Source organism: Arachis hypogaea, chromosome 5 (assembly GCF_003086295.3).
Source record: "Arachis hypogaea cultivar Tifrunner chromosome 5, arahy.Tifrunner.gnm2.J5K5, whole genome shotgun sequence".
Lineage (NCBI taxonomy): Eukaryota > Viridiplantae > Streptophyta > Magnoliopsida > Fabales > Fabaceae > Arachis > Arachis hypogaea.
Genome location: NC_092040.1, coordinates 88,989,813 through 89,016,606, shown reverse-complemented (window position 1 = coordinate 89,016,606; position 26,794 = coordinate 88,989,813). Strand labels below are relative to the sequence as shown.

Below are 26,794 nucleotides of genomic sequence, written 5' to 3'. Positions count from 1 at the left end.
GTTTTGTATGAAAACATGGTTTTTGGGCATACTTTGATGGGACATAACTTGGACTACGGATCCCTGTTGTACCAAATCTATTTAGAAATGAAATTGGATCCGGGATGTCCAGGCGGTTCGAAGAACGAGGGAAAAACGATTTAAATTGAGAAAGTTATGTCTGTTGGAAGGTTGGTGGTTGAGTCTGTGAATTCTGCAACTTTTAACTTAGAAAAATTTTAGCAGAGTAACCCCCCGCGCGTAGGCGCACATGGCGCGTACGCGCCGTTCTTCCAGAAAGCACCATCCACGTGTGCGCGTGATGTGCGCGGGCACGCCGATGGGCTGCACCCAATGCCCAACTATTTTCCAGAGAGTTGTACCAGAGTTGTGCCAGTTTTGTGCCTGGGGCACAAGAGTACCCACACGTACGCGTGGTTGACGCGTGCGCGCCGTTGACTATTTTTGAATGTGCGCGTCCGCGTGAAGGGCGCCTACGCGCCGATGAGTTTTTGTGGCCATCCGCGCGTGCGCGTGGAGTGCGCGTGCGGGTGGAGTGCGCGTACGCGTGGCCCTGTTTTCATCCCAAAGTTGATTTTTGAGTTTTGAAAGCCAAATTTCATACTTCTAAGCCTCCGATCTCACCATTAAGTCTTAAATCATTATGATATGCCTAGCTATGAGAGAAGGAGCTAGTGGATGTGGTAACTTGCGAGTGAAGTAAGGGAAAAATGAATAATTAATGAGGATCATTGATGATTATGTGAGATGTGGAGGACGGTGGTGGAAGTACTTGTTATGCCATTGGCCGAAGGGCCATAATTGTTTATGAATTGGCTGGTTCTGGATTGAACCGTGAGCCGGAATAGCTGTGTATGCTATGAATATTGGCTGGTTATGGATTTAACCGTGAGCCGGATGGCTAGATTATTGCCGTGTTATGGCGGAGCCATGATTATGGCTATGTATAAATGCATATATGCTGTTGAATGAATTGTGAAAGTTGCACTTCCACTGTTGGAGATGAGAGTTTCCCTGGGAGGAAGCAGTGGCTAGCCACCACATGCTCCAGGTTGAGACTCGAAGCTCTTTTGACCCTATGTCATAAGTGTTGTCGGGCTTCCTCTCTTTCTTCATTCAATATCTGTCTAGCCTGCTAACGACGCCCTTTCTTATCTACGCTATTTACCCTTCATTACTTCCCCAGCTTTGAGTGAAGTTCCTTTAATTGATCTTGTCTCCTAGTGGTACCATCTCTGCTTACTCTTTCTTCTTTCCATCTACTAAGTTTGCGGAAAGGGAGAGCAGACGGTTCTCAGCGTCATGATGCAAGAATGACATCTGAGATCTCTCATTCCATTGCTTTACAGTCATGATAGGAATGATTCTATTTACTAGAAAGGGACAGCACCCTATTCTTAGCATCGAAGAGGTAATTTTGTGTAGACTGCTTTTTGAAAGTGAAATAGAGACTTTCACTAAAGAGTGAGATTGAGGAGTGAAAGAAAGACCCGGATGAGCTCGCCCCCGTAAATATTCACCAGTGAAGGTGATGGATATAGATCATGATTATGATCAAGTTTATGATGAGTATAACTCGAGTTGGGGATGCGTGACAGAGGGACAGTCCAATGGTTAGCTACCAGGACTTGTCGGGTTGGCTCTATAACCGACAGATGATATCATCAGCCACTAGGGACAGGCATTCATCATATGCATACTATATGAATTGTTTGAGATTGCCTATTTGACTGCATATTACTTGCTAATTGTCTAAATATCTTATTTGTTCCTATTTGTATATCTCTTGTCAGATATAATTGTGTTTGATATTTTATACTCCTGTTGGTGATTGGGAGGTCTGAAGGAATTGGAAAGGGAAGTATTACTTAGACTGAAGAATCTTTAGTCAGATGCCCTTTTATGGTTTAGCTTATATATAAGCTTTGATTTATCTGGAGGAAGTTCTAGGATTACCTTCAACTTTCCTCTATTATTATGTATTATATATGTGGAAGCTGTTACCATGCTGAGGACCTCTGGTTCTCACCCATGCGGATTTTGTGGTTTTCAGATGCGAGATGTAAGGTTTCTTGCTGAGGCATGCTGGAGACTTCTGGATTAGCGAAGATCCTTTGTTCTCGGGACTCTGTTTTTGGTTTATATGTTTTGCTTAGATACTTTTATCTCCATTAAATAATACAAACTGTGATGACTCCTCTTATAGGAGATTTTGGAGAATAGGTTTTCTGTATTTTGTGTCCCTTTGGGTTTCCTTGGGGTTTCCCTTATTTTATCATATGTATATATTGTTATGCTCAGATCGGTTATCTTCGCAACCAGATTTTGAGCCTTGATATTTCTGTTCTTGACACTCCTTTGTATATATATTATCTCGCGTTGGTTTATCCCTTGTTCGTTACGTTATCGATCGGAGTGCTGCTCTTTTGAGTTGCGATTTTTGTTTACCCCCTTTTTTCTACAAGGCTCCTAGTTATAATCAATCATTCATACTACTATATGTACTAAATTTTTATTTTAAAGGTCGTAATGCATTGCCATCTCTAAATTATGACTTAAGCATAAGATTCTGTATGGTAGGGTGTTACATTATGGTATCAGAGCAGTTCGTTCCTGTAGAGCCTGACGAATGGTCTGACTATGCTTCTGTGCATTCTCTGTGTGTGTGTTATGTGCTATTAGTAACACGAAGATATTTGGGTGTATTTTAAGAATTTTGGGTGTATTTATATTCTGATAAGTTCTACATAATTTAAAACTCATCCTCTTCCTCCATCTCATCTTCTGTTACTTCTTTTTTTCATCATCATCACCATCTTCTTCTTCTTTTTTTTCTTATTCATCTTTTTCTTTTTGTTTTACCTTCTCAAATTTGTTCTTGTTTTACTCTCTTAACAAGAATAAAAACAAAAAAAATCAAACAAAGAAGAAGAGAAAACACATAATGCTGCAAAATTACTTGGAAGAGTACATTCATTTAACTAAAAGAAAGAAAGAAATAAGGAAAAAAAGAAAAAAAATACAGCATTAGAGGAAATATTTTTCTGTATTTGCAGCAAATTTGGGTGTAACACAAAGATATTTGGGTATATTTTAAGAATTTTGGATATATTTTTATTCTGATAAGTTCTGCATAATTTAAAATTCTTCCTCTTCGTGCACCTCATCTTCTACTGCTTCTTCTTCCTCATCTTCTTATTTCGTTTACTTATAATTCTTCTTAGGAGAAAAAATCAAGCAAAGAAGAAAAAAATACATAATGTTGCAAAATCAATAGAAAGAGGAGGAAGAAATAAAATGCAATAACAATAACAATAATAAAAGAATCACGATGAGGATGAAACATACGAAAAAGAAAAAGAAAGAATGCGAAGAAAAAGGAAGAGGAATACAAAGAAGAAGGAGAAGAAGAAGAAGAAGAAGAAGGAGATAGAGGAGGAGGAAGAATGTGGAATACAAATGTTGAAGAAGAACCGTTTCTCATTTCGCGCTATTCAAAGTTGAGGAGGCGCGTGTTTACACGTTCTCTAAATTGAGAGTTGTTTTTGTTAGACTTGGACTAACTTGTATAGATTTGTATGCCAAAAAGACTTATATGTGTAGCAAGTCTTTTTAGAAGATAAATCTAACATGATAATTTTTTGTGACAAAACTAGGATATTAAATGTACAGTCAAAATAATTTCCAAAATATTTATACCATTTTTGGATATAGTATATTTTTTTATCTATTAAACTTATCTAAATAGTTAAAGAATTATTTGTTACTATTTTTTAACAATATATTTTTTTTACTACTCAAATCAATATTTTTATTTATTTATTTATTTATTTATTTATTATTATTATTATTATTATTATTATTATTATTATTATTATTATTATTATTAATAATTTGACAACATTTAGTGAATATATATAAAATCCATTTTAAAATAGTTTAGTTCATGTTTTTTTATATACATTGAATTATTTGTTTACTGTGTACTACGCCTTTTCTTTATTAAATCTAACTACTTTGTAATTTTTTTTATTTTGTAAATTATTTGGTATATATTAATATATAACAAAAAAATATGAGGTTTGTTTTATATAATTTTTTTTGTTTTATAGATTATTTGGTATATATTAATATATAACAAAAAAATATATGAGGTTTGTTTTATATAAGTTAAATATATTCATAAATAATTTATTTTAAAAAAATATTTCAGACATAAATACAAAAAATAGATATTTTTTATGTATTGAGTAGATATATTAGTTATATACTAGTGTATGTACCGTACAATGCATAAGAAATATTTAATATTTTATCTATATCTAAAGTATTTTTAACAAAAAAATTTCTTCAACATATTAAATTTTAAATCAAACTCATTTGTATCTTTTTATTTATTTGAATAATAAACAATAGTACATAACAAAAAAAAATCACAAAATAATTGGTTTAATTAAGAAAAAAATCATAATATGCAATAAATTAATAATGTCAATTTTTATAAGAAAATGTGCATACACATTTTTTTGTTTTTAACATTGATCGTTGTACATCTATGTATTATATTTTTGTTTGTATCAAATAAAATTTAAATATTATTTAAAATTTAATTTTGATGCACTGTCAATGTAAAGTAGTTTTACAAGTACATCTAATTACATAACGCCACATTAGCAAAAATAACTATTTTTCACATTAATCGCGTGTATGACCATTCAAAAAAATGGATATAATTACACGATTATGTAAAACGTTTTATACTATCAGTGCATCAAAATTAAACTCATATTATTTATCTAATAATTTATATCAAACTAAAAAAAATAAAATAACACAATTCACAATAAAAAAAAATAAAATAAAAATTTTTTTATCTCTTACCTGCTGTTAATTTTTAAAAGTGCCACATATAACTGTTGGCACCATTTAACCTACGACACGATTTGCATGGGAAATTGTTAATCATTTGTCAAGAATGATCGCCCACATATATTGACGAAGACCAATTGTCACCTCCAACAATTATCAGTGAAGACCTCTATCAAAAGTACTGTAAGTCTGACCTGCCTATTTAAAGTTGTTGATCATATATGATAGATTTTAATGTTTTTAAACCTCAAAATAAAATAAAAAAATTCAAGTAAATGGAATTGTTTTAAATTTTTAGGATACATTAATGTGAAATCAAAATCCGACATTATTTTTCATTCTTTTCCGTATAATAATTAGAATTTATGTTTGGATGAGTTTTTTTAAAAAAAAAATTTGAGTTATCTTTGTTTAAAAGATCTTATAAAAAAATAAAAATAATTTTATGTTTGGATATTTTATGTAAAAAAAATCTTTTTATCTATCAATTATGTTTGGGTATATAAAAATACTTTTTTGTTTATTTATTATATAAAAAAATCTTTTTTTTAAAGAAAAAAGATCTTTTAAAAAAAGATGTAAATTGCACCTTCTCAAAAAAGATGTTTTTTTTTATTTTTCTAGTACTTTTACTTTTACTAGTAGAAATTTGCCAAACAAACTAAAAAATAAAAAAAAGATATTTTTCATTAATTTTTTTTATCAAGATAATGGTGTCTAAACAAGCACTTAGTGTTTCTTGCCTCTTTTATTTTGTCTATTTTTTCAACTTTGATTTATTTGAAATTAATTAAAATAAAAAAAATTAAGAATTTAATGGTTGATTGAACTTTGTTTGCCGCTTTTATTTTAACTTTTAGGTTGATTACCTTAATTTAATGGTTTGGGTCACAGTATTATATATTTATCTACTTTAAGAATTTTGATCTTTATACTCAATTGAACTTTGTTTTAATATTAATAAATTCAGATGTTGACTTATTTTTTCTTTTACAATTACACTTGAAGACAAACTTAAAAGATCTTATAGCAAACGAAAAAATTCAATTTGTAAATTTGTTCACATGATTAATAAAAATATATTTTTGTAAGTGATTAATTTTTTTCTGTAAAACAAATACAAAAATAGTGTAACGATTTAAGTAACAGTGATTCAAATATATTTCTCAAATAAAATAACGAGAACATAAGTAAATCATACCAGTTTATTTTTTTAATAAAGAGTTAGACATATTTTGCGGCAGTTGAAAAAAACTGCCGCCAATAGTTTATTTAGTGCTACAATAATCCATTTTGCGGCGATTATACTAAAATCGCCGCAAAATGTCAAACAATTGGCAGCACTCCTCTTATTCACCGCAATATTTTATTTGGTGACAGTTTTTGATAACTGCCGCTAAAAAACCACCATAATCTTCCATTTTTTGTGTACTGACTCCGAAAATTTCCTTGTTATAATACTGTTTGAGTTAATCCTTTATATAAACCAAAACAAAATTGAACAAATCAAAATATTTTCTAACTCATACCATTAATTATAAAATTTAAAATTTTCTATTTTATGCGCTGTAATTATTTTCTTTTGATATATAAATTTATATTGTTGGATTAATTATCATTTTTAAATTTTCATACACGTTAGAATATATTTAATGATTATTTTTATACACGTTAGAAATATCTTTTGTTCATATATATTTTATATGATTAATTATAGTTGGACAGCTATCATTATTTTCTTATATATTATTATAATTTAATGTCATTATAACATTGATTTCTATTTCCTTATATATATATATATATATATATATATATATATATATATATATATATATATATATATATATATATATATAGTTGTAGTACTTAAAATTAGTATATTCTAATTTTTTCCTACTTAAAATTAGTATATTCTAATTATTTCCTTATATATATGTATTTTGATTGTAGATCTTAAATTAGTACATTTTAATTATTTTTTTATATATATTTTAATTGTAGCATTTAATAAATTAAAGTGTTAGATTTTGATTTTAACATTAATTAATTAATAGAAATGACGTTGAAAATTTTTTATTCATTCTTAATATTGGAAACTAAATTCATAATATTCTTTTAGTTATAAATAAATAAATACTTTTAATATTCTATCTTAATTATGTAACACCCTCACTATCAGTAGTCACGCTTCCGGCTGCGCCACTCTGATAGCAAGGAGTATTACGACTACTTTACATACTAAATACTAAAATAGGAGCCTGTGACTCGACATTGTATCGCTGATTTCCTTGAAAACCGGAAGTAAACACTTTATCTTAATAAAAAAACAATCAGACATAGATTCATATACAAGACTCCTTACATAATAACTCATAATATAATATACATATAAAACATACAAATCCTATCCCTCTTACAAATTTGTAATAACAAAGTCGAGGGAATAAAATAATCTAATTAATACAACAACATATCAACCAAACGCGGTATAACTCTTCTTAACGCTTCTTCATCCGGTTCCTGAAAAGGTAAAGCTGTAGGGGGGTGAGAACCTAACCACACGGTCTCACCACGGAGTTTCAAAGTTGTCATAAGAAGATATTCAATAAAAAAACTATTTTCAGATTCTGTGATTATCATTGTCTTATAAATACTTCTAAAATTCAATAGCTAATCGTTTAAAACCTTTTCAAAGAGGCAGTGTTTAACATTTTCAGAAATTCAAAGTCTTTCCTTTCTCATAAGCAAATCTCAATCAGAAACCAACCACACAATCAAACAACACAGTCATTAATTCAGCACCAAGATTCATTCTCAAATGTAGCACACCAGGATAAACACAGGCAAGGCAAACAAGGAAAGCACAAGTAGGTAGCAGTTACAGCAAGTAGTTCAAGTAGCAGTTAAGAACAGTTTAGCAATTAGGCAAACCAAAACAAGTTCAAACCCAAGCAAAGCATACAAATGCATATGATGCATGCCTGTCCTATGGCTGATGAGGCTCATCTGTCGGTTATCCAGCCAACCCGACAAGTCTGAATTGTACTTAGACTGTCCCCCGACGTGCATCCCCAAGAGTCTATGCATAGCTTTTTCTCAAATAATCAATATTGCTCAATGGGGGTAACATTCCCGGGAATTTATATAGTGCCCGGTCACACACTTACGTCGTAGGGTCAACAGAGTATCGAGTTTTCAACCTGGTACACGTGGTGGCAAGCCACGGCACTTAATCCAGGGAACCTCGTGTCTCAGATATTTCAAATTCATAAGCCTTGTGAATAATTCAAAGTTCACATCTCAACATTCTCAATATCATAATCATTCAACAATCCAAATTTCATTTCCAAGTTCATTTCAAAGCCATATTTCAAAGAAAATCCCCATTATCCTCTTTTTCATTCTGTTCGTTAACAATCTCGATTCCAAAAAAAAATTCTTTCTTTGATAGACAAATCAATCTTAAAACGTATATTGCTTAAAAAAAAACTAATTTTTTTTATTACTTTAAATAAAACTTTCAATTTTATAAATTTCGGCAGCATCTCCTCTAAAACTTGGACACTGCCACCCTTTTCGGGTCCCATCCAAACATTTCTCAAACCTCTTCTCAACCATTTTCAAATCTCAAACATTTTCCAGAATTGAACCAGTTCCAATATCAAATTATTTTCAAATCAACCAATTCTAACAAATAAACCTCTTTTTAAAATCGAATCAGCTCAAATACTAAATCATTTATAAAGTCACTAACTCAAAATTAAACCACTTCCAAAGCCAATTCCTTTACATCATCAAAAATAGCTTCAAACCAAGAAAAGACATTTCTCATAATAATCAACTAAATAACCTTTCAAATTAATTTCTTTTCAGCAATCACAAACTACTCAAGCAGTCAAGCAATCAGTCATTCAGTCCAGCAAACAACCACATTTATAAGGCAATTATAATCATATGCATATATTCTCTCATATTAATATCTATTTATCACAACTCTGTAATATAAATTAGATTTTAAGAAAAACCCCTACCTCGACTCATCGAAACCATAGCTTAAAATGCGTCAACGAAACCATTTCTCTTAACCCGAAACCAACAGCAACCGCAAACTCAGTCCCTGATCACTTCCGCAGCACTCACAGCAACTTAAGAGCGACATATGACGCTCAAAACACAACCCTACGTTACCAGAACCTCAGAGTTTATAACCAAACATAACAGAATACTACCACGGGTTTCCGAAACATAAATACTTACCAAACTAAGAAAATGAAACAGCGGCAATCGCTGAACCGGTTTGGCGGCAGCTCCGGCAGCCACCTCGAACGACAGCGACGACCAGAACTCCGACAACGGCGACGGCGGCAGATCTCGGTGGCGACAGAGGTGTTCTCCAGTGGCAGGACCCGGACAGAAGCTCCGGCAGCGGCGGATCTGGCGGCAACGGCTTCTCAATGGCAACACACCCCACGACGACAACTCCCGCACAGCGCGTCTCTCTCTCTCTCGCGAACGGCGGCGACGGTGACTCCTTGCGCGGCTCTCTCCCTCGATCCTGGTCTTCCTTGCGACGGCGATGAGTGACGCGGTGGCAGCGGCGGTTTGCGATGGCGGCGACGAGCTGGAGCACAACGGCGGCGGCTATGGGCGTTACCAAGCTCGATGACAACAGCGGCCTCTTCTCCTTCTTAGCTCGGTCCGGCTGCTCGGTGGCGGTGGCTATGGCAAGACGCGTCGGCAGCGGTCGTCCCCCTCCCTTCCTCCTTCTCAGTTCAGCCCTCTTTTCTCGTTTTCCTTTCTTTTCTCTCTATCTCAGTATGTGTGGGTTTGTGTGTGTTACAGATGTGAAGGAGTTAGAAGGGTGAGGGGGTAATGGCGGCTACTGAAGGAAACATGGGAGGTATAGGTGTGTTTGTGTGTATGTGGCTGGATGGAGTAATAATAATAATAATAATAATAATAATAATAATAATAATAATAATAATGGTTAAATCAATGGTGAAAGAAGGCTGTTAATGAAGTACGTTTCAAAAGCTACACATGATTTCTAATAAAAATTATGATATAATGTATAAATTTAAAATCTAATTTAATTCTTTAAAATTATTTTAAAAAAAATATTATTTATTTATCAATTTGCTAATTGAATTTTAATTAAGTATTCCAATTTAAAATTAAAGATAATTAATTTTCTTTGTTTATAAAATTAAAGTATTAAATTCTAGAATCTCAATTATTTAACTAAATTGTATAAAATTCTTATTCTTTTACAACTGTTAATCTCTATAATTTAAATATAAAAAAAAATTATTCAATAATTATAAAATTAAATAAAATTTTTAATTTATTAGTCAAAACTTGATTTAATTACTTTTAATAAAAATAATTTTTCTAAAAATAAAATCTTTAATGAATAAATAAATTGAAATTAACTCATAATAATATTTTTTTTCGAAAATTATGGGTCTTACATCCTACCTACCTTATAAAAATTTTCGTCCTCGAAAATTAGCGTATTACAGAAAACATTACATGGTTTTAGCATTTTATGAAAAAGTAAAGAACCTTAGCATTCATATTTATATAGTTTCAAATACTTTGATTATCATATAGTATAAAAATATAAAAGTAGGAGTGTGACTGCAAGACAGAAATTATAAAGCAAGCTTGATGCAAATGCTGACATGGTTCAAACATGTAATGGTAAAGTAAGGTGACGAAAGATTATAAAACAGGTTGGGCTTTAAACGATGTGCTTAACATTCACATACTAGTCTCGCACCAACTTCAAATATTCAACTATTCAACCTTCAACATAACTTATTTCTACTATTCTCAACCGTACTTCATCGAACAACTCATCTGAGGGTTCTCAACTTCATCAAACACTTTGCAAATCTGACTAGTCCCAAACCTAACATCAACAAAACTCTTTCGTGTAAAACAAAGCTCCACAGCATCCTATGGCATCGCATATTTACTAATTTTACCTTTTGCATTCACTAACCGTGTCTTAAGAACTAATGTATTACTTGCCACATCTAAGATCACACGTGACATTAAAATAAGTCTCGAATCACGTAGAAGGTCACAAGATTTTAGAAAAGAATGATAAGTGACAAGAATAGTACTCATAGGATTTTGAAAGAACGAATGAGATTATAGGTAAATAAGGATACATAAGTAATGAAAATTGCCAAAAAGGAATTAATTGACAACTACAAGGATAACTCTTGAATTAAAGAAATTCGATAAGATTAATAAGGAAAAAAAAACAGTGTTAGTCTGAAACAGATTTCAAGCTGAGTCAAAGAAGTATGAGATTTTGTAGAAATGGAATGATTAAAGACAATAACGATGCATCACAACAGAACAATTTCGGAATACTATAAGGTTTCCTTAGCTCGTACAGAAATATGAGGTCAACAACTGTGTTACTAGAGATCTTATCTTATTCGAAAATGTAAATAGATCAAGATATGTGTAAGGTACAGATTGTGAAGCAAAGAAATATAAATTACATCTCAAGAAAAGAAAAAGGGTAAACAACACGTCAAATTACGTGGCACGATTGGAACACATAAGCCTATATGACCTGATTAAAAGGAACACTTAACATTTTCAAAGATTCAAGGATCGGTGTTGTATCGAAATAATTTTAATGTTATGTCAAGAGTATAGGATTCATGTAAGGAAGTGTAATGACCAAGACAGATGCTCATAAAGATTCAAACAGTATTTTATAAGTAAGGGTCGGATGTATGGAGAGTTCAAAGAACTTTAATGGAGACTATGAGAAGAAAACAGTACATTCATCAGAATTGAATTCAAACTGAATTTAAAGTACAAGACTCATAAGAAGGGAGTAACCAAAGTCAATGACATCGTTTACAAAATTTAAGAAAATGTTTAGGAACGCAATTAAATGGAATGTCCACACAAAAAAAATAGATGAATTTAAGAGGAAGATTATCTTACTTTGTAAAAAGAAAAGATATGGAATAAATATTTAAAGGAACTAACAAAAGTATAGATATTTGCGTTGCTTCAAAACGTACCTGGGCTGAAATATATTACGTGAGGTTCATAAAATGAAAGTTATGTAAAATAGAAACAAAATCTTCCTTCAAGAATCTCAAAATATGCTTAAATATATAACCAAACAAAAATATGCATAAAATTGCAATAGGATTAGAAGGAAAATCAAGTTCTTTTACTTCAGAACTGTTCTTAAGATAAGAATAGAATATGTGAAGTTTGAAAGATGAAATTTAATTAAGCTAAGAACCAAAAGTAATTTCTCAAAAATTCATAAATATTTAGTCAATTAGAGATATGTAGTGAAATTGCAGTAAAGTTGAAAAGAATCCAAATTTGTTTCAAAAAAAGGATTCGAGATAAGGTCTCAAAATACATATGCTTTCAAGAACTCATGAATCAAAGCATGCTAAATTCAAAACATCTTCATCAGATTTAAAGGAGGGCATGCTATGGATACAATCAAACAAGAAAATATTGACTTGAAATTTCTTTAAAAAGGCCTAGAACCAAAATTCCAAGGGTACTCTTGAAATTGCAACCTCATAAAGATGTTCAAGGACATTGAGATGCACCTAAAAAGAGAATCAAATCGTATTTTGAATAAGAAACTTAAATCAAAAGGATTTGATAGGACCAACAAGATGAAAAATAATACAATATTTTGAAATGAGTTCAAGCTGAATTAAAGAAGCGCGAAGTTTATAGGAAAGAATATCCTAAACCCAAAACAAGGTTCACAGAACTCGAGAGTACCATTAAAAATACTTTCAAATGCATTATTCATAAAAGAATGGAAAACTTGCGAAAAATTTATTTCGCAGTCTAAAAGAAAAGGTAAGCAACAAACATTCTTTAAAAGAATAACAAAAGCTTGAACGTAGCTTTATTCCAATATAAATTTAATTTGAAGTAAACTATGCAATATTTGAAAAAGAAAAGACTTAATTTGGGTAAGGGCAAAATTATATTTTCTCAAACATTCCGAAAGGTATTCAAATACCAACAAAACAAAAGCATGCATGAAACTGCAATCTAGTTAGAAGGAAACTTGAGATAAAGTTTTGCTCATGAAAAGGAATAGAGAATGCACCGTTCAAGTAAAAGAATGCAAAGTCAATAACAACTTACACAAGAATAAACCAAAAGTTCTTAAAAAAAAAGATTTAAAACATGAGTGAATAGGACTCTTAAAATCACAACCCTATAAAGATATTCAAAGAGAAGTGAAATATGTAAAAAAAAAAAGAACTCAGTTCACAGAGTATGACAATTCAAACAAGTTTGCAGCTAATTTCAAAAGAATGCAATACTCTCAAGGAAAACAACTTAATTGATAACATAATCGCAAAGATTCTAATGATCACTCTGTTATTTCAAACATGTTTCAACGCACATCAAAGAGTACATGAGTTAAGAAAAAGAGTTTAAACAACATAAGGCAGAAGGCATATAAACGAAGGGATGGGGATGGGAAATAGTCGAACTATTTTTCAAGAAAGAATTCTCTAACAAGGACTTCAAGGCACATCAAGAAGGAACAAGTCACATGTCTTCAGCAGAATTTCGAGACACATAACAGAGTAACCTCAAGAACGAACTCCTAACGTTCCCAAATCCCGCGACTCGCGTTATCTATAACTCGTATATCGTCCATGATAACTCATTAGTGCTAACATATACATAATTTACTAGTGTTAAGCCGGCCAAACTTAATACCAGGAATTATGCAATGCAAGACTAATGGCATTAATCAATAGACCGTCATGTGCATAAAGCTCTAATTCTCGTTATTCAAACAAGACCTACTACATGACAGACTCTCAGAGTATGCAATTGAAGCATAATCAGTCGATTCCTCAGGCTCTACAGGAAAGACCGCTCTGATACCAAAATGTAACACCCTCACTATCAGTAGTCACGCTTCCGGCTGCGCCACTCTGATAGCAAGGAGTATTACGACTACTTTACATACTAAATACTAAAATAGGAGCCTGTGACTCGACATTGTATCGCTGATTTCCTTGAAAACCGGAAGTAAACACTTTATCTTAATAAAAAAACAATCAGACATAGATTCATATACAAGACTCCTTACATAATAACTCATAATATAATATACATATAAAACATACAAATCCTATCCCTCTTACAAATTTGTAATAACAAAGTCGAGGGAATAAAATAATCTAATTAATACAACAACATATCAACCAAACGCGGTATAACTCTTCTTAACGCTTCTTCATCCGGTTCCTGAAAAGGTAAAGCTGTAGGGGGGTGAGAACCTAACCACACGGTCTCACCACGGAGTTTCAAAGTTGTCATAAGAAGATATTCAATAAAAAAACTATTTTCAGATTCTGTGATTATCATTGTCTTATAAATACTTCTAAAATTCAATAGCTAATCGTTTAAAACCTTTTCAAAGAGGCAGTGTTTAACATTTTCAGAAATTCAAAGTCTTTCCTTTCTCATAAGCAAATCTCAATCAGAAACCAACCACACAATCAAACAACACAGTCATTAATTCAGCACCAAGATTCATTCTCAAATGTAGCACACCAGGATAAACACAGGCAAGGCAAACAAGGAAAGCACAAGTAGGTAGCAGTTACAGCAAGTAGTTCAAGTAGCAGTTAAGAACAGTTTAGCAATTAGGCAAACCAAAACAAGTTCAAACCCAAGCAAAGCATACAAATGCATATGATGCATGCCTGTCCTATGGCTGATGAGGCTCATCTGTCGGTTATCCAGCCAACCCGACAAGTCTGAATTGTACTTAGACTGTCCCCCGACGTGCATCCCCAAGAGTCTATGCATAGCTTTTTCTCAAATAATCAATATTGCTCAATGGGGGTAACATTCCCGGGAATTTATATAGTGCCCGGTCACACACTTACGTCGTAGGGTCAACAGAGTATCGAGTTTTCAACCTGGTACACGTGGTGGCAAGCCACGGCACTTAATCCAGGGAACCTCGTGTCTCAGATATTTCAAATTCATAAGCCTTGTGAATAATTCAAAGTTCACATCTCAACATTCTCAATATCATAATCATTCAACAATCCAAATTTCATTTCCAAGTTCATTTCAAAGCCATATTTCAAAGAAAATCCCCATTATCCTCTTTTTCATTCTGTTCGTTAACAATCTCGATTCCAAAAAAAAATTCTTTCTTTGATAGACAAATCAATCTTAAAACGTATATTGCTTAAAAAAAAACTAATTTTTTTTTATTACTTTAAATAAAACTTTCAATTTTATAAATTTCGGCAGCATCTCCTCTAAAACTTGGACACTGCCACCCTTTTCGGGTCCCATCCAAACATTTCTCAAACCTCTTCTCAACCATTTTCAAATCTCAAACATTTTCCAGAATTGAACCAGTTCCAATATCAAATTATTTTCAAATCAACCAATTCTAACAAATAAACCTCTTTTTAAAATCGAATCAGCTCAAATACTAAATCATTTATAAAGTCACTAACTCAAAATTAAACCACTTCCAAAGCCAATTCCTTTACATCATCAAAAATAGCTTCAAACCAAGAAAAGACATTTCTCATAATAATCAACTAAATAACCTTTCAAATTAATTTCTTTTCAGCAATCACAAACTACTCAAGCAGTCAAGCAATCAGTCATTCAGTCCAGCAAACAACCACATTTATAAGGCAATTATAATCATATGCATATATTCTCTCATATTAATATCTATTTATCACAACTCTGTAATATAAATTAGATTTTAAGAAAAACCCCTACCTCGACTCATCGAAACCATAGCTTAAAATGCGTCAACGAAACCATTTCTCTTAACCCGAAACCAACAGCAACCGCAAACTCGGTCCCTGATCACTTCCGCAGCACTCACAGCAACTTAAGAGCGACATATGACGCTCAAAACACAACCCTACGTTACCAGAACCTCAGAGTTTATAACCAAACATAACAGAATACTACCACGGGTTTCCGAAACATAAATACTTACCAAACTAAGAAAATGAAACAGCGGCAATCGCTGAACCGGTTTGGCGGCAGCTCCGGCAGCCACCTCGAACGACAGCGACGACCAGAACTCCGACAACGGCGACGGCGGCAGATCTCGGTGGCGACAGAGGTGTTCTCCAGTGGCAGGACCCGGACAGAAGCTCCGGCAGCGGCGGATCTGGCGGCAACGGCTTCTCAATGGCAACACACCCCACGACGACAACTCCCGCACAGCGCGTCTCTCTCTCTCTCGCGAACGGCGGCGACGGTGACTCCTTGCGCGGCTCTCTCCCTCGATCCTGGTCTTCCTTGCGACGGCGATGAGTGACGCGGTGGCAGCGGCGGTTTGCGATGGCGGCGACGAGCTGGAGCACAACGGCGGCGGCTATGGGCGTTACCAAGCTCGATGACAACAGCGGCCTCTTCTCCTTCTTAGCTCGGTCCGGCTGCTCGGTGGCGGTGGCTATGGCAAGACGCGTCGGCAGCGGTCGTCCCCCTCCCTTCCTCCTTCTCAGTTCAGCCCTCTTTTCTCGTTTTCCTTTCTTTTCTCTCTATCTCAGTATGTGTGGGTTTGTGTGTGTTACAGATGTGAAGGAGTTAGAAGGGTGAGGGGGTAATGGCGGCTACTGAAGGAAACATGGGAGGTATAGGTGTGTTTGTGTGTATGTGGCTGGATGGAGTAATAATAATAATAATAATAATAATAATAATAATAATAATAATAATAATAATGGTTAAATCAATGGTGAAAGAAGGCTGTTAATGAAGTACGTTTCAAAAGCTACACATGATTTCTAATAAAAATTATGATATAATGTATAAATTTAAAATCTAATTTAATTCTTTAAAATTATTTTAAAAAAAATATTATTTATTTATCAATTTGCTAATTGAATTTTAATTAAGTATTCCAATTTAAAATTAAAGATAATTAATTTTCTTTGTTTATAAAATTAAAGTATTAAATTCTAGAATCTCAATTATTTAACTAAATTGTATAAAATTCTTATTCTTTTACAACTGTTAATCTCTATAATTTAAATATAAAAAAAATTATTCAATAATTATAAAATTAAATAAAATTTTTAATTTATTAGTCAAAACTTGATTTAATTACTTTTAATAAAAATAATTTTTCTAAAAATAAAATCTTTAATGAATAAATAAATTGAAATTAACTCATAATAATATTTTTTTTCGAAAATTATGGGTCTTACAAATTATATCTTAATAACTTGGTATTTTAACAAATTGCTGATCGATTATAATAAGACCCTAGAAGAAGCCACCAAAGCTTTCTAGGTCTGCAATGTACGATAGCAATTAAAGTAAATTTCACAACACCCCAATCAACATTTCTTTTAATTTTTCAGTTCAATCGTTATTCACTTCGGTTTAATTTAATTTTTATGTTTAAGTAAAAGTTTCACAGTATTACTACCCATAAGTTTTGTATTCAATTTCTGAAACAACAATACATAATTGATAAAATTTATACTTCATAGCTAGAAAAAATTAAGCTTAAATTTATCAATAAAAATTAGACCATAATTTATTTGATATAGATAAAAGACAACTATTTAGAACAAATTATTCTCTTTAAATAAATTATATATAACTAATACTTAAAATTTAGAATAATATTTATTCATATCTAACTCAAACCCTAAAATTTAAAAATTATACACTAAAATTTACATAATTTACAATTTAATAGAACAAAATATGTATGATATATAAAAAATCAATGATCAAAATTTATATTTTTTAGCAAAAAAATAAACCAACATCAAATTATATTTAATATTCCAAAACAAAAAATAAGCCAACTAAATTAAAATTCAAGAGTTTAAAATAGCATATAATAATAGCCTTGCATGGTGCCCAGTATAAATTATATGGAGAATTTATGATAAACAATTCTCATTACGACAAATTTCATCATCCAAAATAATTATTGTTATAGCTGTTCCACCATTTTCACCATTTTCTTTGACCAACTTTATCATTTTCATATTAGATGTCACAGATCGCTCTATTTCTTTTTCAAGATTGTGTTCCACACCAGATACAGCCCTTTCTTTGAGAACCAATGTCTTACGAGTTTTTAGGTCACTGATATTTTCTATATTTTCTATTGACTGCAAAAATTATTAAAAATAGATGTTTTCAGTATATGTTTTTTAATTCAAAATAGTACATTTGAGAAACTAACCAAAATATTTATATTTATTAATATATCTAAAAATACTAATCATCTCTAAAAATATTAATTTATATTTTTCATGTTTTAGATGCATCATCAAAACTTATCAAATCAAAATTATCCTCCAAACATACGACCTAAAAAAAAAAAACATTATCCAATGATATGCGTTGAAATTGAATAATTTGCTAAAATTTGAATTCCAAATTTCTGCTCATTAATTCATTCTTGTATTTTTTTCTTGAATATCAAAATTAATTTCTCATCTTGGGACATCTTACTCACATGATATGTGCATGGTTGTTAAGAATTAATATTTTAAACTTGGGGCCATCTAGTGTACAGATGTGCCTGTACAGATTTTTGTTCTTTTTTGGCTGAAAAAGCGTGTCATTAAAAGTGTTATTTAAAGAAAAAGTGTTACCCTTAATCGTTAACTTGGCTCTGATACCAATTTTAAATTACTTTTCTTTTAATTTCTTAATTTTAAAATGCTTTTCTTTTAATTTCTTTTCCAAAATTTCTATTAACTCTTCAAATAAATGTATAATTTGTATGGATTTGATTGGTGGTACTTTATTTGCCAATTTATAACCAAAAGTTTTGACCATTTTTACTATTACTAGTATTTTTAGTTCTGATTTATACTTTTTTCAATCTTGTTTTAGTTTATAATATTCTTTTTTGCATGGATTATTGTATATAAAATCTTTTATCTGTTTGTCTTTTTCTTTAATATAATTTCTCAAATCTTCAATAACCTCTTTTATTTCTACACTTTCTGTTGTTTCTAAATATCTTTTTAACTTTTCAACTTCATTCTCCATTTTTTCTTTTAACAGTTTTAATTCTTTTAAGTCATAATATGGTTTTCCAGGCATTTATAAATTTTTTAAGTTTAACTCTAACTTGTTTATATTTATTCTTATTTCTATCCTTTATATTATAAGGTCATTAATTTCGATCTGAAGATTATTTAATTCCCTTTTATATTTCTTTATTTTACTTTTAAATTTTTTCGCCCTTTTTCTTTTTATTTTATTTTCTGGTTTTTCAATCTTTGTATGCTTCATTATTTAGAATTTCTGCAAATTCTATCATCGATTCATTATTATTTTCTAGAGATTCTATCATTCTTTCTAGCTCTTCAACTTCTCTTTTCAACTTGTCATAGATTATTTTTAGTGCTTCAAATGCTTTTTGATTTATTTCAGAAAACTGTAAATAATTCAACCGGTTTTCTCTTTCAAAGAGCTCTTGTTTCTTGTCTTGATAAGTTACATATATTTTTTCTTTATTTATTGTCATAATTTAATGTTTAGGGTTTCATTTAATTTTTCGACCTTTTTTGTTAATTCTTTTATTTCAGAATTTTCTTCTTTAATCTTTAACTTGGATAAACTTAAAGGGCTATTAATTTTAGATTCTCTTATTTGAAAATTTGATGAAACTATTTTTCCCGATGGTTCTTTTAATAATAGGACTGGATTTTCAATAGCTTTATATCTTGGTATTTCTGTTTTTACAATTTTCTGAAATAATTCATCAACATAAATTCTTTCTCTGTTTTTAAATATTATACTATGATGGCTATTTGTTAAAGCATAATTTATTGCATATGTAATTGAAAATGGTTCATCGTCTTGTTCCATTAGATTCTTTCTGTGAAATTTATAAGCCAAACTTATAGATCTTTCAAGATTTTCAGTTGATAAAGGTATAGCATATCCAAGATGGGCATTGAATTTAACATTTACGTTTGCCAAGTTTCCATGAACAATTCCAATTATTTGGTCTATTGGGTCATCAGTAATTCTTTTGTCACAGATTGCTAAGCTTATTGGTGAATTAATTCCTTTCATATATGTAGATTTGATTAAGACTTGTATAGTACTAATATGGATCCATCCAATTTTAGATCTTTTTTGTTGATCCTTAATTTTCTCAATCTGTTCACTCAATTCTTCATCATTTATCAAAGCTATTTCAAGTTCTCCATTGGCGGATTTTATCTTTATAGGGGCTTCAAGTTGAATTTTTCCATAATATATTATATTTTTTCTATTAAAAACTTCTTTTAAAAGATTTTGTTTATTAAAATTTTCATTTGATTTGAGATTTAATTCTATTTTTAGAACAACCTGTTTTTCATTATCTAATAAAGCAGATAATCTATAATAATTAGATTCTTCCGTTAATTCTAAACTTTCTAAATAATTCATAATTAAGAGATTAAGATGAAGGCGTACCTTTCTGAAGAAAAACTTCCTTTATTTAGTATATTTTACATAAGATGTTTTTATCTCCAGAGGGGAGATTGTAGATACTAACTCCAGAGGGGAGTTTAGAATTGGTTTTTCCTAAGGGAATTCTTCTTCAAACTATAGAATCGCCTCGGCAGTTTCCTCCTTGCTCTCCTAGCATATGAGTACTCTTAGCCTCCTGCTTTCTATTGTTTGATGATTTCTACAATTGCCTAAGCAACCTATTTATAATGGTTGGGTCTGATGGACAATTCCCATCCTTACCCTTCTTATGACGTCATTGCTTACGTCATTGTTTATTATCTTGCACCAGCTACATTGTTGGTGCTTTATGACCTAAGCGCTTACGTCACTACGCAATAATGTTGAGAGATGCTTCAGATGTGCTGTCCTCTTCTTTAATTATGTGGCCTTCAAATGCATTGTCTCCTTCCTTTATCATGTGGGTTGATTCCGTTTCATTATTGCTTTCTTCAGATAATTCTGAGACACATAGCTGGCACTTGTGGTCTTCTCTGTCTTTTATCAAATAGTAGAGATTCCTCTTTATCCCTTTGGGGAGCTTTTCTAAGAGTCCAGATAAGTTGTAGAATGCTGATTCAAATTCCACTAAGAGTCTCATCTCTCTTTCTTCAATTTCATTCCTTTTACTGGACACAAGCAAAGTATTTCTGCTTTTATAATTGATTCTTGTGTGAGATTCTCTTGTTATCTTTTGAGTTCTTTCGAAGACCCTTGCTAGTGTGCTGGCTAGTCTTCCTTCATGACTGTAGATTGTTAAATCTTGAATTTGATCAATTGGTTGAAAATTTCCTGGGAAGACGGACATGAAGATTACTTGATGTGCTGGAACCAAGCATTCTTCTTCTTCATTAAAAATAGGTTGACTATTCGTAAATTTTAGGGATATATCCCTTGGATTTACGTTGTCAATCATATTTTTAAATCTCTTTACTGCATCAACGAATCCTGTAGGAAACTCACTAATAATTTTCAAATCATTAAAAATTAAAATTGTATCAATTAATCCATACTGGAAAAACTGATAGGTGTCAGATGGGGAAGCTTCTGGAAATATAACCAGCTTTGTTAACTGTTCTTTGGCAATAGGATAATATCCCAAGATTGCCCTTTTTTCTTCAGTCCAATTTAGGACTATGTTAAGGGTTTCTCTGAGATTTGATCTACAGACCCTTTTCTTTTCCTTGATTTCAGCCCTTGTAGGAATGTTTCTTATTATTCCTGTTCTCTGGATTTGAATTGGAGCTTTATCTGCTCTTTTTAGGGTTTGCTCTGGATGAAGAGCTTCATATTCCCTGAAAGATTCCTTTGCTTCTTCCAGTGTTAAAAACCCTCCTTTATGAATTATCTTTGATTGATGTGTAAATGGTGTTGCTTTTTCCTAGGCATCATATACTCCTTTCATGGGGCCATTATAAATTACATAATATTTTTTATCTTGGGTGGATTTTTTGATAATTTCAGCAATTGTTTTATTTTCTGGAATTTTTTCTTCACCTGATTTGTCCACCACGCTTAGCTGGCTGAACTCTGATGGTTTTGGTTGTTGTGTTGATTTCATTGCTTCGATGGCCTTCTTGAGGGATTGGATCTGTGTCCTTATTTGCTGACAATGCTTGCATTTTTCGAGTTCTTGTTCGTATTTCTGAATTTCTTGATCTAATGCGTTGTAGACGAACTCCATTCTCTTGTTAATGTATCTGCAATAACATTTTTGTCACCCTTAATATATTCAATTTTTATTGGATATTGTAACAAAAATAATTGCCATCTTACCAATCGTCCATGATTATAATCAACTTTTAAATTATATCGTATGAAACCTGTTAGGTAACTTGAATCTGTCCTTAATGTAAAATCTCTGGGTAGTAAATCAATTTTCCATTTCTTAAGAGATTTAATTGCTGCTAGAGTTTCCTTTTCATGAGTGGTATATCTCTGTTCTGTTGGAGTAAAAGTCCCTGAAATATACTTGCAAAGTAATTCCTTTGGGGAATATTTAGAATCTAATGATTCTTTTTCTTGTTCCAAATTTTTTATAGCTTTCTTAGCTTTTAGACATCCTGACCAGGTTATGTCTGAAGCATCTGTTTCTACTATTAAGTAGTTATTTTCTTCTGGAATATAAAGTTCTGGAAGTTTTTCACAAAGTTCTTTAATTTTTTGAATTTGCATACTATCCTTTTCATCCCATTTCCATTCTTTTTTAGTACTTATTTTTGGAAATAAGCTTTTAGTGTATTCTGTTATATTCTTTAAAAATCCTTGATCGAAAATATAATTTATACACCCTAAAAATCTTTGTAATTGTTTTCTATCTTCTATTTTATTAGGAAATAAATTTACCTTTTCTAGAACATTTGGTTGAAGTTTTAGCTTACCTTGAGTAGATAGAATTAATCCAAGAAACTCTATTTTTTGTTTTGCTATTCTTGCTTTCTTTTTGCTAAGAACTAATCCTTTTTCTTTACATCTTTCTAAAACTATTAATAATTTTTGAAGATGATCTTCTTTATCCTGTTTTGTAAAAATTAGTATATCATCAATGTACACTAAAACAAATTCATTTAATTCTTTTAGATTTTCTTCCATAAATCTTTGATAAATACCTGGGGCTTGTTTTAATCCGAATGGTAATACATTCCATTCATAGAGCAACACACTTGTTGATTCTTTTGTTGGGCAAGTAAAAACAGTTAATTTCTTTGTTTCTTCGTCTAAACGAAGTTGCCAATATCCTGATTTTGCATCAAGAGATGAAAACCAAGTCGCTCCTTTTATTTTTTCTAAAATAGAATCTTTTCTTGGAAGTTTATGAGCATCACCAATAGTTGCTTCATTCATCTTCTTATAGTTAATAACCATTCTTCATTTTCCCCTTTTAATTTCATTATTGTTTTCAACATAAAAGGCTGGAGCTGCATGAGGACTTTTACTTAATCTTATAATTCCTTTTTCCAAAAGATCTCTACATTCTAAAGAGAACTCTTCTCTATCTCTTGCGGAATAAGGAATTTTGTTTGGAACATTTATCTCTTTTGTAGGATCTTTTAATTTAATGTTTACTAATTCGTTATTTGTATTTTTAATATCTAAAGGATTTTCAGCACAAATTTCCTCCAAAAGTTCCTCTATCTTTATTTCAAGATTATTTTTTGGAATGTTTATCTGAAAGTATAAATTTAAATAACATGTTTCTAATATAGAAAATATTTTAAATTTTAAGATTTTATCTATAGTAGTAGTTGGTATTTTTATACGTTTTGATTTTTGATTTATTGAAGAATCATGTGGAGCTTTTAAAACTATGTATGTTAATTCTTGAATGAATGGATGATATAGTTTTAAAAAATTATTTCCTATGATAAAATCCATTCCAGAATCTAACATATATATAGATGGAACAATGAACCTATAATTTTGAATAAAAAATTCAGTCATCTCTGTTTTTTGGTCAATTTTATGTATTGATTTGTCAGCTATTCTAACTCTTAATGGTTTCTTTAATTTTTTTCATTCAAGTTTTATATTTGAACTAGCAAAGCATTGTGTTGCTCCAGAATCTATAAAAGCATTTATAAATTTTTCTGTTATTTTTATAGTAATAAATGTGGCATTATTACTCAGTCTCTGAGTCTATTTCTGAGACATATTCAAAAATATAGTCTAGGTTATCATCAGATTCCTCTAAAGGTTCCATAAAACAAGACTTAGCAATTTCTATTTGTTTAGTAAGATCTTTTTTATCCTTCTTTTTCGGACATTCATTTTCATAGTGTCCTTCTTCTTGGCAATACCAACACTTACAGTTTTCTTTTTTATTTGGGCAATAGCCACTTTTTTGCCTTTTATTTTTATTGTTATTTCTTGTTCTAAAATACCTCTTTTTTCTCCAGTTTGGATAGTAATTTCTTTTTCTAAATTGATATTTTCTCTTTTTCTGAAAATTTTTATTAAGCCCATATTTTTGGGGTATCTCTTCATTATCCTGACAGCAGATTCTAATTATATTTGCAAATCTTTTTTGAGTTGCTTCTTGCATACAACGTTCTTTTATTTCCTCTCTTATTGCAGCGGTTGCTCCACCAAAATTATTTTCAATTGCCCCTCTATTTATTTCTCTTATAAATCTTCCCATTATAAATTCATTAGCAGGATATGGAAGTTTTATTATATACATACTAAGATAATGATTTTTATCTTCTTCTTTTAATTTGTAATAATGTATTCTATATTCACATATATAAGATTCCACATTACATAGATCATATATCTGGATATTAGCTAAATGGTTTTTTGCTTCTTGATATTCTTTATTATAGACTTCTTGTTTATGATCTATAATATTTTTTCCAAAAAATTCTTTATATAGAATCATCATTATATATAATATCTTATCATAAGCTGTTATTTTTGTTGCTAAATCTTCTATTATTTGGTTTTCTATTGATGTCATATAATCTCTTATAGTTCCTTTAGTATGAAATCCTATGTAATTCTAAATATCTCTTCCAGACAATTCACTAAGCTTTGGATTAGTAAAAGCTTCTAATAAAAAGGAATTCAACCAATTTTCAAAAATTTCTTTTTCATTCTTTTTACAGTCTAAATCAAGCATTCTTTCTCCTTCCATTTCCTGGATTTTAGGAACGTACTTTGATGGTATTTTTGTATATTTTGAATCTTTATTTATAAACCCTTTTTTAAAAGCATAATTATCAAAACCTGTTTCCCATTTATATTGAGATTGGTTATCTTTAGATGTTCCAGCTTCATTTTTTACTTGTATTGGAATTGCTGGTTCTTCGTCACTTGAATAATCTAGGATGTGTTCTTCATTTTCTATATTTTCAGAATTTACTAATTCTTCTTCTATTTGAAATCCTTGTTCCATAATATTATTTTCTTGAGCCATTTTTAATTGTTTAAAAAGCATTGTAACTTCTTCTAATTTTTCTTCAATATTCATAATTTTAGTGATGGTTTTACTTTTAGATCTGTTATGTTGATTATATTTTGAAGTTTTTCTTCTTTGGGATTCTCTTTTTCTTTATTTCTTTGAAATTTTATGGATACTAATATTTCTTCAAGCATATCTACTATAGAATTTAATTGTGGGTTAAAAGTATGATAAAGATGTGGGGAATCATTTCCATGGTAACATTTCTTAGAAATTCCGTGTGAAAAATAAGTTTTTTCAGGTTTTTGAAGTCCTTCAATAAAACTTATAGTAAAATAAAGATTTTGAGAAAAATCATTTTGTATTGATTTTAAGAATTCGGTGTCATTACAGTTAACATTAGTTAAAATCATTAATTTTTGATCTATTAATTTTGATAACTTGATTATTTCTTCTCTTAAATCTTCTAATTTACTTTTTTCCATTAGGTGACGCTTTTCCTTGTGAAGAGTTACAGTTTAAAGTGTGGCTTTAGAAAGTATGGTGTAGACAAATCTTTAAATCTGTACCAACTTTGCCTCTGTATACTAAAATTCTCGTTTAAACTTTGACATTCACCTTAAAAAGCATGACTTTGTCTCTAAATGCGTATATATCTTCAGAAAAAATACCTGCACTCAACCCCTATAACAAAATAGAACAACTATTTTAATCATTATCGTCATATGATGAATTATAATATTTGACTATTCTTGAATTTAATTTAACGGAAATATTTGGTAGCCAAAGAAAATTAACAAAAAACAGTCATAACTTGCCTTATTTAGCATTCATTAATTGTTGCGATAATTAATAAATGCTAAATAAGGCAAGTTTTGCCTTTTTTTTTTGTCTTCCTAGCATTACCCTTTATTAAACATACCTTATTTTGTCAATTTTGATATAAACTAGTGTATGTTCCCGTACCTTGCATGGGATAATATATAAAATTATATAAAATTTTTATTAAAAAATTAAATAAAAATACATAATTATTATTATAAATATTTTATAAAGTTATAATTAAAATTAAACTATAAGAAATTTTAATATTAAAAATAATTAATATTTGTCTTAATCAATTTGCGTTTGTTGAGTGACCATCTCACTCATCCGCTTAAGCAAGTATTAGGATGTTCGAATCTTGTTTTGCGTGCGTAGCAATTCATTGGCAAGCGATTGGCCCTTAATAAATGGAATATCAATACGTGGTTAGACTTTGTAGGAGTACTGAAACTCGTGAGTACTCGATCCGTCCCTACCCAGTCAAGACGAATAATAACTCAACCTGAGGCGAGGCAGGTTTCGTTCAGGACGAGTGTTTGAGCGGGGCAGAAAGGGGCCGGGTTTAAGGTGTACCCGCACCAGGGTATATACATATAAACACCTTTTATGGATTAGAATTTGTCTCACATCATATATTCAATGATTAGTTCGAGTCAATACTCCATAGCCACGTCA

The 26,794-nt window shown here is 30.9% G+C and overlaps 2 long non-coding RNA genes across 2 annotated transcripts; both read right to left on the bottom strand.

Moving 5' to 3' along the window:
• Positions 1-7,155: 7,155 nt before the first annotated feature.
• Positions 7,156-13,158, bottom strand: LOC112801791 (uncharacterized). The gene is made up of 3 exons (XR_003202109.3): positions 9,130-13,158; positions 8,904-9,051; positions 7,156-7,406 (listed from the first exon to the last, which is right to left on the bottom strand). It is a non-coding gene; the product is annotated as an uncharacterized lncRNA (long non-coding RNA).
• A 771-nt stretch (positions 13,159-13,929) lies between these two features.
• On the bottom strand, positions 13,930-16,542 carry LOC112801790 (uncharacterized). Its single transcript, XR_003202108.3, has 3 exons — positions 15,905-16,542; positions 15,679-15,826; positions 13,930-14,180 (listed from the first exon to the last, which is right to left on the bottom strand). It is a non-coding gene; the product is annotated as an uncharacterized lncRNA (long non-coding RNA).
• Between the last annotated feature and the right edge of the window lie 10,252 nt (positions 16,543-26,794).